This window comes from Periplaneta americana, chromosome 2 (genome assembly GCF_040183065.1).
Source record: "Periplaneta americana isolate PAMFEO1 chromosome 2, P.americana_PAMFEO1_priV1, whole genome shotgun sequence".
Taxonomy (NCBI): Eukaryota; Metazoa; Arthropoda; class Insecta; order Blattodea; family Blattidae; genus Periplaneta; species Periplaneta americana.
The window spans coordinates 100,346,374-100,360,101 of NC_091118.1; the positions used below are offsets into that span (position 1 = coordinate 100,346,374).

Here is a 13,728-nt window from a genome sequence, read left to right on the forward strand (position 1 = left end):
TTTTCACAGACAAAAATAATATTAACCTATTTCTTGCAGGTATCTTCGAGTTTATGGTGGAATTTAATATACTTCATTAAAATAATAAATTAACTTTATGCATTTAATATTTCAATAATGGAAGGAAGGTGTTAATTTTTCCAAAAGAACACAACGAAAGTGTAATATATTTTGTCGTCTACTAGGAGAGAGATCTGCGATGATGAGGCGATAGTAGCGATCCTAGTGGTGGGCAACTACCCATGTTTGCATTTTTACTACATATTGAGCTTCGCGACTGTATATAGTAGACTGTGCTATTACCACAGTCTAGTATATACAGTCGCGAAGCTCAATACGTAGTAAATATGCAAACATTAGGTAGTTGCTCACCACTAGGATCGCTAATATCGCCTCATTACAGGCAATGCAAAATAGTACCGTAACAGTCACACAGTTTCTAGCACCCTCAAAACTCAAGCTTTGTGGCTGTATATAGTAGACTGTGCTATTACTAAACGTCTCGTTTTTTGTTTCTATTAAATAATAGGGCACAAAGATAACAATGTATAATAACATTCTTGACGATAAAAATGGAAATATATATTTATGCTCTTCTGTACAGTTATGCATCATTATAAAATTTACTATTCATTATTAAGAGAATTTCCACCAATTTTCACTATGTACAATATTTATCCATGGTGTAGAGGTTAAAGATGGTTGTCGCTGCTTTGACAGTTCGGTATTTGCTTAACAATTTGTGTAGCTGTTATTCCACAATCAAGTCAAAACAAGGAGCTGTTAATTCCGGCTAATTCTATTTGTAAAGTATGTTGTGGTCTCTTTGAAGTATGTGACAGTTTGAAAATACAACATTAATTTGGGTAAGATTCTAATGTGATAACAGTGAGATAAGCATATCTTTCACAATTCAGATGCAGTTGAGATTTCAGTAGGTAAACATGCGATAACAAAGCTGTAATTGTCTTGTATTTGGAAACTTAGGCCCGGTTGCAGAAACACCGATCAAAATATGATTGGCAATCAAGGAGGGTTTGATTGGCCATCAGTTCTATTTCTGTTGCAGAAAGAACAATCAGTGTTTGATCGGAAATCAGTCTTCCATCAGATTTGATCAACAGATTTTTGCTGGTTAAGTCACTGATCATCGATCAAGCAGGCAATTTATGTTCTTCTGTTTATAATGCAATATTATATAGTAAATAGTCACAGCGTAACAATATTGTTTTCGACATAATGGATTCTTCTGATGAAGAAATTTTAAATGAAAAAAAATATTATTAAGAAGAAGGCGTTTCCGTGACAGACATTAATTGTTTTTATGTATAATGACAGAGAATTTGAGCAAAGATTTAGGTTAAGTAAGGATTCCTGTGTTTTGTTACTTTCAAAAATTGAAACAAATATATGCAGACAGATAAATCGAAACATTTCACTTTCTCCTATGAACCAAGTTCTAATAATGCTGAGATTTTATGCTGTTGGAATTTTTCAGGCGGTCTTGGGTTATCTTGTTAGGGTCCACAAATCAACTATTTGCCGAGTAGTTAGGAATGTTACGTATGAAATTGCTTTGTTATGGCAGGGTTTCATAAATCCCCAAACTTTAAACAGGGAACGATTTGAAATCCAGAGAGAATTTTCAGCCATGTCAGAATTTCCAAGAGTAGCCTAATATTGGTTGTATAGACTGCTCACATCCCCATCCAATCACCTGGTTGAAATGATGCCGATCTTTATCGAAATAGAAAAGGTTTCTTTTCTGTGAATATACAGGCAATATGTAGTCTACACCATCATTGAAATTCTGGAATGTTGTAGCCCGTTGGAAGGGTTCTACACATGACAACACATTATTTTTAATGAGTAGGTTACGAGCTCCATTTGTAAACAGAGAGATGGGAAATGGAATTATTTTGGGTTATGGAGGCTATGCATATTCCAATTTCTTGTCGATTTCCCTAGCAAATCCCACAACAGAAGCCCCCTCACGTTTTTTTTTTCTTCATTTTCTTTCACTATATTGTAGTCTATATACAAATAGAAACCGCCTGTTTCCTTTCTACAAAAAGGAACAAAACAGCAAAACATTCACTTGTTTTCCTAGTCACCGCCCACCTGATATATTCGTTTCGCGACTTAAAGAGCATCAAATTGGCTGTGGTTGCTAAATAGCGCTGTTGTCAAATGTATTTCTTTCTTAAATCAGCAATTAGTAAATTGAGACAAGTTGATTGGAGATTCACGTTTGTGCAACGCAATGAACAATCAAATAAATCAGACATCAACTGATTGGCGATCAGGGACTGATTTGATTTGCGTTTCTGCAACCGGGCCTAATTGTTTTTATGTAAAATGACAGAGAATTTGATCAAAGATTTAGGTTAAGTAAGGATTCCTGTGTTTTGTTACTTTCAAAAATTGAAACAAATATATGCAGACAGATAAATCGAAACATTTCACTTTCTCCTATGAACCAAGTTCTAATAATGCTGAGATTTTATGCTGTTGGAATTTTTCAGGCGGTCTTGGGTTATCTTGTTAGGGTCCACAAATCAACTATTTGCCGAGTAGTTAGGAATGTTACGTATGAAATTGCTTTGTTATGGCAGGGTTTCATAAATCCCCAAACTTTAAACAGGGAACGATTTGAAATCCAGAGAGAATTTTCAGCCATGTCAGAATTTCCAAGAGTAGCCTAATATTGGTTGTATAGACTGCTCACATCCCCATCCAATCACCTGGTTGAAATGATGCCGATCTTTATCGAAATAGAAAAGGTTTCTTTTCTGTGAATATACAGGCAATATGTAGTCCACACCATCATTGAAATTCAGGAATGTTGTAGCCCGTTGGAAGGGTTCTACACATGACAACACATTATTTTTAATGAGTAGGTTACGAGCTCCATTTGTAAACAGAGAGATGGGAAATGGAATTATTTTGGGTTATGGAGGCTATGCATATTCCAATTTCTTGTCGATTTCCCTAGCAAATCCCACAACAGAAGCCCCCTCACGTTTTGTTTTTTTTCTTCATTTTCTTTCACTATATTGTAATCTATATACAAACAGAAACCGCCTGTTTCCTTTCTACAAAAAGGAACAAAACAGCAAAACATTCACTTGTTTTCCTAGTCACCGCCCACCTGATATATTCGTTTCGCGACTTAAAGAGCATCAAATTGGCTGTGGTTGCTAAATAGCGCTGTTGTCAAATGTATTTCTTTCTTAAATCAGCAATTAGTAAATTGAGACAAGTTGATTGGAGATTCACGTTTGTGCAACGCAATGAACAATCAAATAAATCAGACATCAACTGATTGGCGATCAGGGACTGATTTGATTTGCGTTTCTGCAACCGGGCCTTAGGTTTACGACCTTACAGAAAGCCTTCAATCAGTTTTCAAGTTCAACATGTGTTGTTTGGCAGCATTAACAAATGTCAGTACGTTCTTAAGTTTGATCGTTAGCAGTGAGTTAGAAGCAAAGTAGTTAGTTCATTGAGTTAGAAAACAGGAACTAATCCATAATTGAATATTAGAAATGTAATTTGACAGTGATTCATTAAAGTACATGCTTTAATGTTAATATAGTATGACTCGCTTCTGAGGTTAAGTTCGTAACGTGATACATTTCAATTGTCTAGTGCTTTTTAATGGTTTAATGAATGTTTTGTATATACTGCATTTAAAATGTTTACATCGCAAGGAGCACAAATGGAAGTGCGTTCATTCAATCATGGTCCAAATAATATAGCTTACTATGGAATATCATTTGCAGAGAATAACTTTGTATACATTACTATCGAACTTGCGTAGAGCTGCATAGTTGTGCAGATTATATTATGAGAACGCATTCGAAAAGAAATGACTCCTCTTTTTCCTTTCTCCAAAATTAAGCGTATTAATATTTCTTTTGTGACGATTGTAATCAAAATATATGTACATATTAAATTAGACACAATTTAACACTTCAAACAGGTTATAATTTGGAGTACTTTTGCAATCTTATGAGTATAACATGTGATTTGGATTGATATTTTCCACAATTAGGCTACCATCAACCTTGACTAATGTTGGTCATCCTTAACCCCACCAAACTTTAATTTTGATACTATTGTAATTCATTCCATACTTCTGATGTTGTTTACCTACTCAGTTTATATAAAAGGGTTGTTACTACTTTTTTATGTATTCTTTATCAGTACCATAGTTTTACATAGACCTCTTACTGGATGTTAGACCTTAATGTTTAGGCTGAATAACGTTAAGTGACATTTTTGGATTTGCATTGTTGAATTAAAAGAACTTCAACTGAAAGGCAAAGTAAAAAAAGCGGACACACTGGTTGAAGTGTTTTGTTGGATGACTCTAATGTAGGCCTAATGTTGGCAATGACCTCTTTCCCCTTCCATGATTGTAGCAATTCAGTCCAAAAAGTTAGTAGGTTGATTGCTGAAGCTCAGCTTCCAGTGCAGCTTCTTGCATCCAGTAATATAAGTTTTCTTTCATTTCTTATGTTTAAACCAATGTTTAGGCTAAATAACGTTAAGTTACATTTTTGGATTAAAAGAACTTCAACTGAAAGGCAAAGTAAAAAAAGCGGACACACTGGTTGAAGTGTTTTGTTGGATGACTCTAATGTAGGCCTAATGTTGGCAATGACCTCTTTCCCCTTCCATGATTGTAGCAATTCAGTCCAAAAAGTTAGTAGGTTGATTGCTGAAGCTCAGCTTCCAGTGCAGCTTCTTGCATCCAGTAATATAAGTTTTCTTTAATTTCTTATGTTTAAACCAATGTTTAGGCTAAATAACGTTAAGTGACATTTTTGGATTTGCAGTGTTGGATTAAAAGAACTTCAACAGAAGGGCAGAGTAAAAAAGCTGACACACTGGTTGACTCTAATGTAACGTTGACAATGACCTCTTTCCCCTTCCATGATTGTAGCAATTCAGTCCAAAAAGTTAGTAGGTAGATTGCTGAAGCTCAGCTTCCAGTGCAGCTTCTTGCATCCAGTAATATAAGTTTTCTTTCATTTCTTTTGTTTAAACCAATGTGTAGGCTAAGTAACGTTAAGTGACATTTTTGGATTTGCATTGTTGGATTAAAAGAACTTCAACAGAAAAGCAAAGTAAAAAAGCTGACACACTGGTTGAAGTGTTTTGTTGGATGACTCTAATGTAACGTTGGCAATGACCTCTTTCCCCTTCCATGATTGTAGCAATTTAGTCCAAAACGTTTGTAGGTAGATTGCTGAAGCTCAGCTTCCAGTGCAGCTTCTTGCATCCAGTAATATAAGTTTTCTTTAATTTCTTATGTTTAAATCAATGGTCCCCAGACTTATTAATCTGTTTCTCCCTTACAGCTGCGCTACTCTTTTTGTTGAACTTTTTTTCCCTCCAAATAGGCCCACATAATACAGATAATTGAGGCAGATTATGTTGTGTGCTTAAATAGATAACTTAGATTAAATACGGGAGAAGGAAAGGCTTCTATTGGTTAATAACTTTAATTTTTCACTCTGAATTTGAAATCAGCACTAATATAGAAAAATGTTCATAATAATTTATATTTTACAAATACACAAAAATTAATTTATGGCAGAAATAGTAATATAGAAGACACTGCTTGATTTTCTTCTTTGTTGTACAAAATAATACAATGACAAAGAAAAATGTAAAGTCTCTGGTACATAATCCACACAATACATCTAAAAAAATCGTGAGATTAGTGAAACTGGTGATCTTCAACATGCTGTCTGATATTCAATTTCACATTTGACAAAGTACATCACAAATCACTCTCCAGATTAAATTTAAAATTTTTCTGGAGTTAAAAATGTATATTCACAGAAAGAAAATGCGGGAAAATTGAAGAAGCACTTTAAGTTAGTTTATTCACCATAAATTTCCATACAGGAGTATTGGTTTCATCAAGATAATTCGAAGTACAATATACTATACACTCAGTTACACTGTAATTAAAGACATAAAATCTGTGTTTCGTTTCTTCGATGTTCTTATATTATATACCCTCCGAATCATCTGTAGCATGGTAATTTTTATCTGAGGAATTACCACTACCAGTATATTCTATCAGCTCCCCTATGTTTGGATCATCTTCCATATCTGATTTATTCTCGGGAATCGAACCTTCCCCCGAATGCGTGTGCAAACTGTGCAACGAAGTGTGTCCAAAATATCATTTTAGTAAATGTGTGAATAGAACGAAGTCACTGGTGGAATATAGTAAAGAGAAGTAACTCATACCAAACTAAATTGCACGTTTGTGCATACTTCTTTCTTATTATTTATTCTCGGGAATATTATACATAGCCTAATCTTCAGCAATCCTTCATTTGTTGGAGGCTGTTGTCTGTCACACTGCGATCACTGCAGAGACATTGTTACTATCTGGAAATAACTGATAAAATGAATTGTCACAAACTAGCTAACACACAAAAGTTGTAATATTCGTTGGAAAACATTTTATATTACAGCAGTCAAAGTGGTTCTAAGTATAAAGATCAGTAACTATAGAACTAATTTAGCGAAAGAAAATATTGTTGTGCCGAGATAATTTACGAAACAACTTAAGAAAAGTCATAAACTCACAACAGTACACGGTAAAAACTGTAGCAGTAATAACTAGTTTAAAAATGGAAAGCAGTCAAAATGACCGCTTGGCAATTCTAATGTTAAATGTGTCATCAATCTTAGTATTTTTTTTCTGCTTCATAAAAACATTATTTAATTGTTTAGTTGACCCCCATATGATAATTCCATATGCCATTAAATTTTGTAGCCTAGATATGAATGACACACAATCATTAAATTTTGCATGTTACATATTCCACATTTTTTAACACTATTATTGCATAATATGCACTACTCATCCTTAATAAATTTTTTGTACAAGGTGGTACTCGAAATGTCATCCCATTTCCTTTACACATGACATATACTTATTTGTGTTAAAGTAGCATAAAAACAGCATAGAATTAATCATTATGTTTCCTAAGGAATAACATGTTGAATGTGACCGCCATTTTTCTTTATAACCTCTTGCAAACGATGAATTTCTAAGAAATGTATACTGTATTTAATGTGGGCACTAAATATTATAATTTATTTACTATATACATCAATATCACTTAGGCCTATTTACTTGATATGGACAGGATTGGATACTTCAGTAATATACTTCATCTATTGCTTTCTTATTACCATTTATTTTAGCAGTAGACATGCAATTCTGTATGTCACCACCATAGCACCATTCATACTTCACAGAAGTTGAACAGAAGAAAGAAAATTTGTTTCTGAATGACCTGAAATTCACTGCAATCTACATTTTTCATATTCTACTGTACCTGCAGAATTGCTTTTAATGACATAAGTGATAATCTATTCCTTTCTTCTGTTCACTGAACAGTTAGAAAAGAAAATATTTTTTCAACATTGGCTGTATGCCAGGTGCAAAAAAATAAAATTTTAAAATTTTCAGCAATTCTGAGTAAGTACTGTTCCAGAGGAAAACAGCTGTAAAAAAAATTAACTAGATTTTGTGTGAATTATATTTAGAACTTTCCTCTTTGTTGTCTAATAGAAAAGATTTCAATTTGCTCACCGGTCAAAGAGAAGGCTCTCGTTCAGTTTGCAAGATGTATTATCTTGCATTCACTTGAGTGTCATTTCGAAACAATCCCAAAAAATTATTATAATTTTCCAGATTTCTGTCGGACTGCATTAAAAATCGCACACTTTGTCTTTTCTCCCATAACTTTCTTCTTACACTTTAAAATCACGGACTGTCTGTGAAATCTGCAGCATATGGCAACCCTACACACGGGACAACTCCAACTGGACTCTGAGCTGCAAGGAATCCCCATAAAAAGTAATCACAAGGATTAATGTCCACCTATGATACGTCCACATTTTGTTATCCTCATGTCTTTCAGGAAACCGATGTGACATCACACGAACATCAAAACATCTTGTGTAGAATCAAGAATGGTGTTAGCAATGTGTGGACAGACTCCATCCTGCATGAACCACTGTTTTTGCATAAGGAGACCTCTTCCCAAGAGATGAAGGATAAAACTGTTTTCCAACATGGCTTTCTACCGAACTTGGTTGACAGTTTCATCGAAGAAAAAGGACCGATGATTCCATGACTCAGTATCATGACTCATACATTTCTTTCTTGTGCAGTATGCGAGGATGTTCCCTCGCCCAGAATCGAACGTTTTGTTTATTTACATCATACACTTGGTGTGCACTATCTGAAGACTTGTGTTGAAGAGTGGTGACAAACATAAGGGTTCGTTTGCAAACGATTGTAAGGAAAAATGACGGTTATATTGAGCAGTTTAGTCCTGAGGAAACATTTTCCAGCCTATAATGATTAATTCTGTACCGTTTTTGTACTACTTTAATACAAATAAATATATGTTATGTATAAGAAAAATGGTATAACATTTTGTGCATTACTTTGTATATGTTGTTTCCAATTCATATTTCAATGAATGGTTATATACCTAAGAATCTATTATATGAAACATATTTAACTATATCATTGTTTATCTGTGGAAGTTCTTTATCACTAATTATTGATATTTGATATATCAAAGAATATATAATAAGATTTTTTACGTTCATCACTAATTTATTTAGAGATAACCATTGCATGAGCTTTTCCATTCCTTTTATATTTTGTTTCAGTTAATTTAATAGATTCCCCTTTATATATTAGGCTTGTATCATCTGCAAACAATATATGGTAGTTTCTGCATTTGGAATGTTCAATGGTAAGTCATTAAGGTATACCAAGAACAATAATAGGCCCAAAGTTGATACCTGGGAAACATCAGTTTTTGTTTTCTAATTTGAGGCTTAGTTATACAAGTTTTTGATCTACTATTATTTATAACAGTTATTCGTTTTCTGTTAAATATGATTTGAACCAGGAATAACTTCTTCTTCCCTTCATATATTACGTCCTATGGCCTGTTATGATCTCTCAGTTGAATTTTCAATCCAGCATTTCATTAGATGACCTAGAGATCTCTTTCAGTTTGGACAATAGTGAAACATGGCTTTTGGGATTCTATTTGTATGCATGCGATGCAGATGATTTATTCATTTGTTCTGGTTTGTCATATGTGATGCGTTACAGGTTGTAATTGTAATTCTGTCATTACAGTCTCATTACATTTATGATCCCATTTGGTATATCCTACTCATCTGCTGTGTATCTCATAAATTTTATTTCATTAGCAGTTATTCTGCTTTCCTCTTCCTTCCTTAACCCTTAAGCAGTCGTGCCTAACCACTCCACACCATTTGAACTGTTATTATCTCGAATATGCGAATTCTGATTTCAAATATGAGTCATTCCACGTCAAATTGCACAAATTTAGCCTGGAATTGACTTTCATGTCTCCGATTTAGATAAAACAAATTTTACACATTCTATGGATTGAAAAAATAAATACGGGTTTTATTATTGTTGTCTATATCGATTATTGTAGTAGATATGTGTTATCAAAGATTCTGAAATAGGTCGCGCATCATTATTGTTAAACGTGATTATCTCCACTAATAATCATCACAGAGATTTGCTCTTTGTCTCAATTTGAAGGTGACAATACACACTTTATTCTTCGCATAATAATATAAAAATATAAGTTTGTTAACTTTGTTTTAAAAAACACTTAAATGTATAAAAATATGTTTTAATGGCAGCGACTTACTTTAAAATTACAGAAAAAAATCCTTAAATACCTTGAAATTATTTTAACCGCCCTTAAAAAAATCAGAACTCTACTTCGAGCCGTTGAAGAATAATTAAATGACTCGCCAAGCTACGCTTCTTGAGGTCGCAGGCTGCATAAGTACTGTTGCAAGATGATGTGTAGGTGCAGCTCCGGATGAGAGTCGTGTGACCACTTTACACTGTTCCACGGTCAGAATATCACTCTTTACGTAATTTACATAACACAGTACTGTATTTAAATATTGTTTTTGTAAAATATACACTTGTGAAAATAACTACAGTTTACACAACACTGGACTTTTAAAACTAATCAACTACAACCAATATCAATTCTATTTAATGTCCACCACTTTGCTGTCACTTTGAAAGGAATAGTTCTTTATCATGGCCTGAGATTTTGTCAGTGGAACAAAAGAATGAAGTTGTAAGGTACCTCGCACCACTTTTGCTTGTTGGTACCTTGAGTAGAAAATATTGCTATGTTTTTTGTGCTCACTAATGGTAAAAAATTTAAAAGCAATATTAGAAATGTTTTTCTCAGCCCAGTTATACAGTTTCCTTGGTGTTACAATAGGATCTATACCAGGTTGAAGACTAGCTTTCGTAGCAAGCTGCTTAACGGTACTGCCAATGCCATCACAAGGCCCTGTTCCATGTGATGTAGCAAAAAAATGCCACTCAGCACAAATCCCAAACTCATCTTCGTGGTGACATACGTTGGAAAAATTTGTTTTATTCTTGTATTGGGCACTCGATCCATCGGACATGTACGCTATTTTGTTTAGAAATTCCAATTTCTGCTTCAAAAAATGTATTAATTTGGTCTGAAAGAGATGTACAGCACTGGTATCATGTTTTAAATGTTCTGAAATGGCAACAAAATTCTTATGTTTAATTTCATTATTCTCTTTGTAGTACGTGACAAAAGGATGGATTGTGGCCTGATTATTGTTCCAGTGGATTCCCTGTACCGAATCTTGGACAACAAAAGCATAATTTTCTGAAAAATCACATATCACTGTGCACTCTCCAGACACTAGTTTTTCTTTGTACTTTCTTAAAAACAAATTTTGCTGCTGGGCTATAAACATGTAAGGCAGTAAGTTTAATAGTTTGTTGGACAATTTAGCTAGGAAGTCCTCAACTGATGATAGCAGTGTTTCTAAATTTGTTCGATCCACTGTGACCCATTGTCTATAGGTAATTTCTTCTACAGACTGTTCATCAAAGAGTTGCCGTAAATACTGTGTTATTTTTTCAGTTCCTGGGCAAGCATCACATTTCTTTAAATAACAGTTGGATGATGGAGGATTGCAGATTATTTGTGACAGACAGTCTTTATAATTAGTGAGAACGGGTTCTGAATTTGCAGTGAGACGAGAAACGTTAATTCCATCCAGCATTAATTTAACATTTTCATGATGAGCACAGACACAAACTGAGTGTGTTCCACTTGTTCCCGGGAGTACACATTCCTTTGGTCTCAGTTCGCAAAATTTTGAAAACCCTATTTTGATGTCCGGATATTGCTCTTTGAAACACTGGTATGTTTCCTTAAGATTACATAGTATTAATCTTTTCTGTTTATGAACTCTATTTCCATCTTCTTTAACTGAAACAAAATTGTTTTTACCAGCCATAACCCTGCTCACATCATCAGAATTATAAAATTGAACAACCTTCTCTACTATAAATGTTCCCAAACTTTTTCTGACTTTAGGATTAGGAGTAGCCAAAATCCCCTTTTCTGCTGCTACTTGTTTAGAAATTCGTATCATGTGAGTGGTGACATTAAAATGCTATTGAATTTTACTGTAGGACCAACTTTCAAAAGTGGTTAATATTTGTATTTTGAGATTTCTGTCGTCTGTTTCATGGAAGGAGTCTATCAGTTTCTGTATTATATCGGAATTATTTGAATTTTCAGCTAAAGTTGAGTCTTCTGTGATATGAAATATTTTATGTTTAAGTGTATCTGTAACTTTCTGCATTTTTTGTTTTGGATATTTTTTTTGAGATAATTTTCTCTTCTTTATTGACGATTCTCCAATTGTCACTAAGCTCTCATTTAGTTTCTCTACGTCTACGATACTGACTGAACTACCAGAAGATGAGATAGGGGTATCACTCTTCACACTTTCTATTACCACGTTCACATCACTAGTACCAGGCGCACACAATTCACTTACACTTTGTTCCTTAGGAAGTTTTGAAATTTTAACACTGCAACTTTTATACACTTTCAGATCAGATGACAAGTTTACGTCTTCCTTTTTCAGTTTCACAAGCATTGCAGAGGTCACACGCATTAATATTTTATTTCTTTTTCTGTGATTAGGCAGTTTGAACGGATTAAAACAGTAACTGTAACTTCGTTTTACCACGTCACTCATGATTGCAGCAACACAACACACTTCTGATCTTACAGAGTCTCAACTGGATCGTTTGTTGATACAGAAACTGTTGGGGTTGCTGAAGAGCACCTTGCAAGCTATTAATACTCTTTCACACCCCTTCAACATGCTCGCCTTACCAAGGTCCAAGGTCAGATTCTTGTCACTCGATACAGTATGCGTAGCACCACTGGCGCATCGCGAACACATCTTCAAAAAATTATTTTTAAAGTTATTTCTTACTCGAAATCAATCTGAAACCAACGTAGTTCTATGTAAAATATAATAGATTGTACGTATATTTTTTTGCCTTTTTAAAGTAAGCTGTTATAAAAAAATATTAAGTTATGTTTAAAAAGTGACCCTCTAAAACAACCCCATTTGTATTTCAACTTATACTTAAAAGAATTAATATAATAGTTCATTTCTTCCCATTTCAGATGGCACCAACACTCAACGTCTATGATGCATAGAATCTTAACAATGAACATTTTCATACTGTGTCATGGATGAATTTGTCATATAATTAAAAGAGTATAAATAGTAAAATTTTAAAGTATGATCCCAGAAAAAATTACAGACCTCTTATTTTGATCTGCACAACATATTTTAGAAGATTTAAGCAAATACTAAATGGTCACGTTTCGTATACAGGTGTTTGATTTGTCATGCACACAACACAACACGATACCAATTTCGAAAGACTTAGGAATTATTGTTGGATAAATTAAAAGGCAACTGCTAAGTGTTGAAGGGACATTACGTGCTTTTAGAACTAGAGGTTATCTGTTTATTTACATAAAGTAACACCGCACCACTAATAATGTATTATTCACTCTCGCTGCGGCTATCGCAGCTGTATGCTCCGGCGCGCGGTCTCACTCAATCCGACCCGAACACACCATCAGTAAATTATTTGCACAGCAACTTCTGATTCGAATAGAGTTCTAAAACCAACGCAGTTCTACGTAAAACATTTCAAAGAATATAATGATATTTTTTCCCCTTTTTAGAAGTAAGTCCCTGATATATGAAAACGTATTTAAAAAATATAACCCCCTAAAAGGGGCCCATTTTATATTTTGATTGAACACTAAAAATTAGTATATAATACTGCAATTATTGCACTTCAAAATGATATAAATACGAAATTTCTACGATTTATAGAATCTTCAGTATAACCATTTCCATAATACGTTGCATCCATATTTACGGAAAAAGTAACATTTAATAAATGGCTAAATAATTATGTCAGCCCGAAAAAATTACACATGGGTTATTTAATTTCATCAATAGAATATATAAAAAAAAATTGGAGCAAATATTAAGTTGTCATGTTTCGTAGGTGTTCGATTTGACATGGAATGACTCGTATGTTTACGGATATTGTTGCCTTACCAATCCTAAGAAAAGTACTGAAAGTTTGAGAAGTACAGGCTTACTGAATATGTAGTTAACAGCTCACCCTGCACTAATTATTTAAGAGATTAATGTTCATGTTTCACTATCGTAACAAGGTACTGATCTAGCCAAGGTTTTGTATAGGCGAATTCT

General features: G+C 33.9%; 1 protein-coding gene across 2 annotated transcripts in view; it reads left to right on the forward strand.

Annotated features, from left to right (window-relative positions):
• Positions 1-652: 652 nt before the first annotated feature.
• Positions 653-13,728, forward strand: part of RhoBTB (Rho-related BTB domain containing) — a 596,656-nt gene continuing 583,580 nt past the window's right edge. The window contains exon 1 of one of the 2 annotated variants that reach the window (XM_069818201.1): positions 653-866. The gene's annotated coding sequence lies outside the window, so the exon portion shown is untranslated. Of the gene's footprint in view, positions 867-3,388; positions 3,447-13,728 lie in introns of those variants that run through there. The other variant, XM_069818203.1, reaches the window with a different exon arrangement.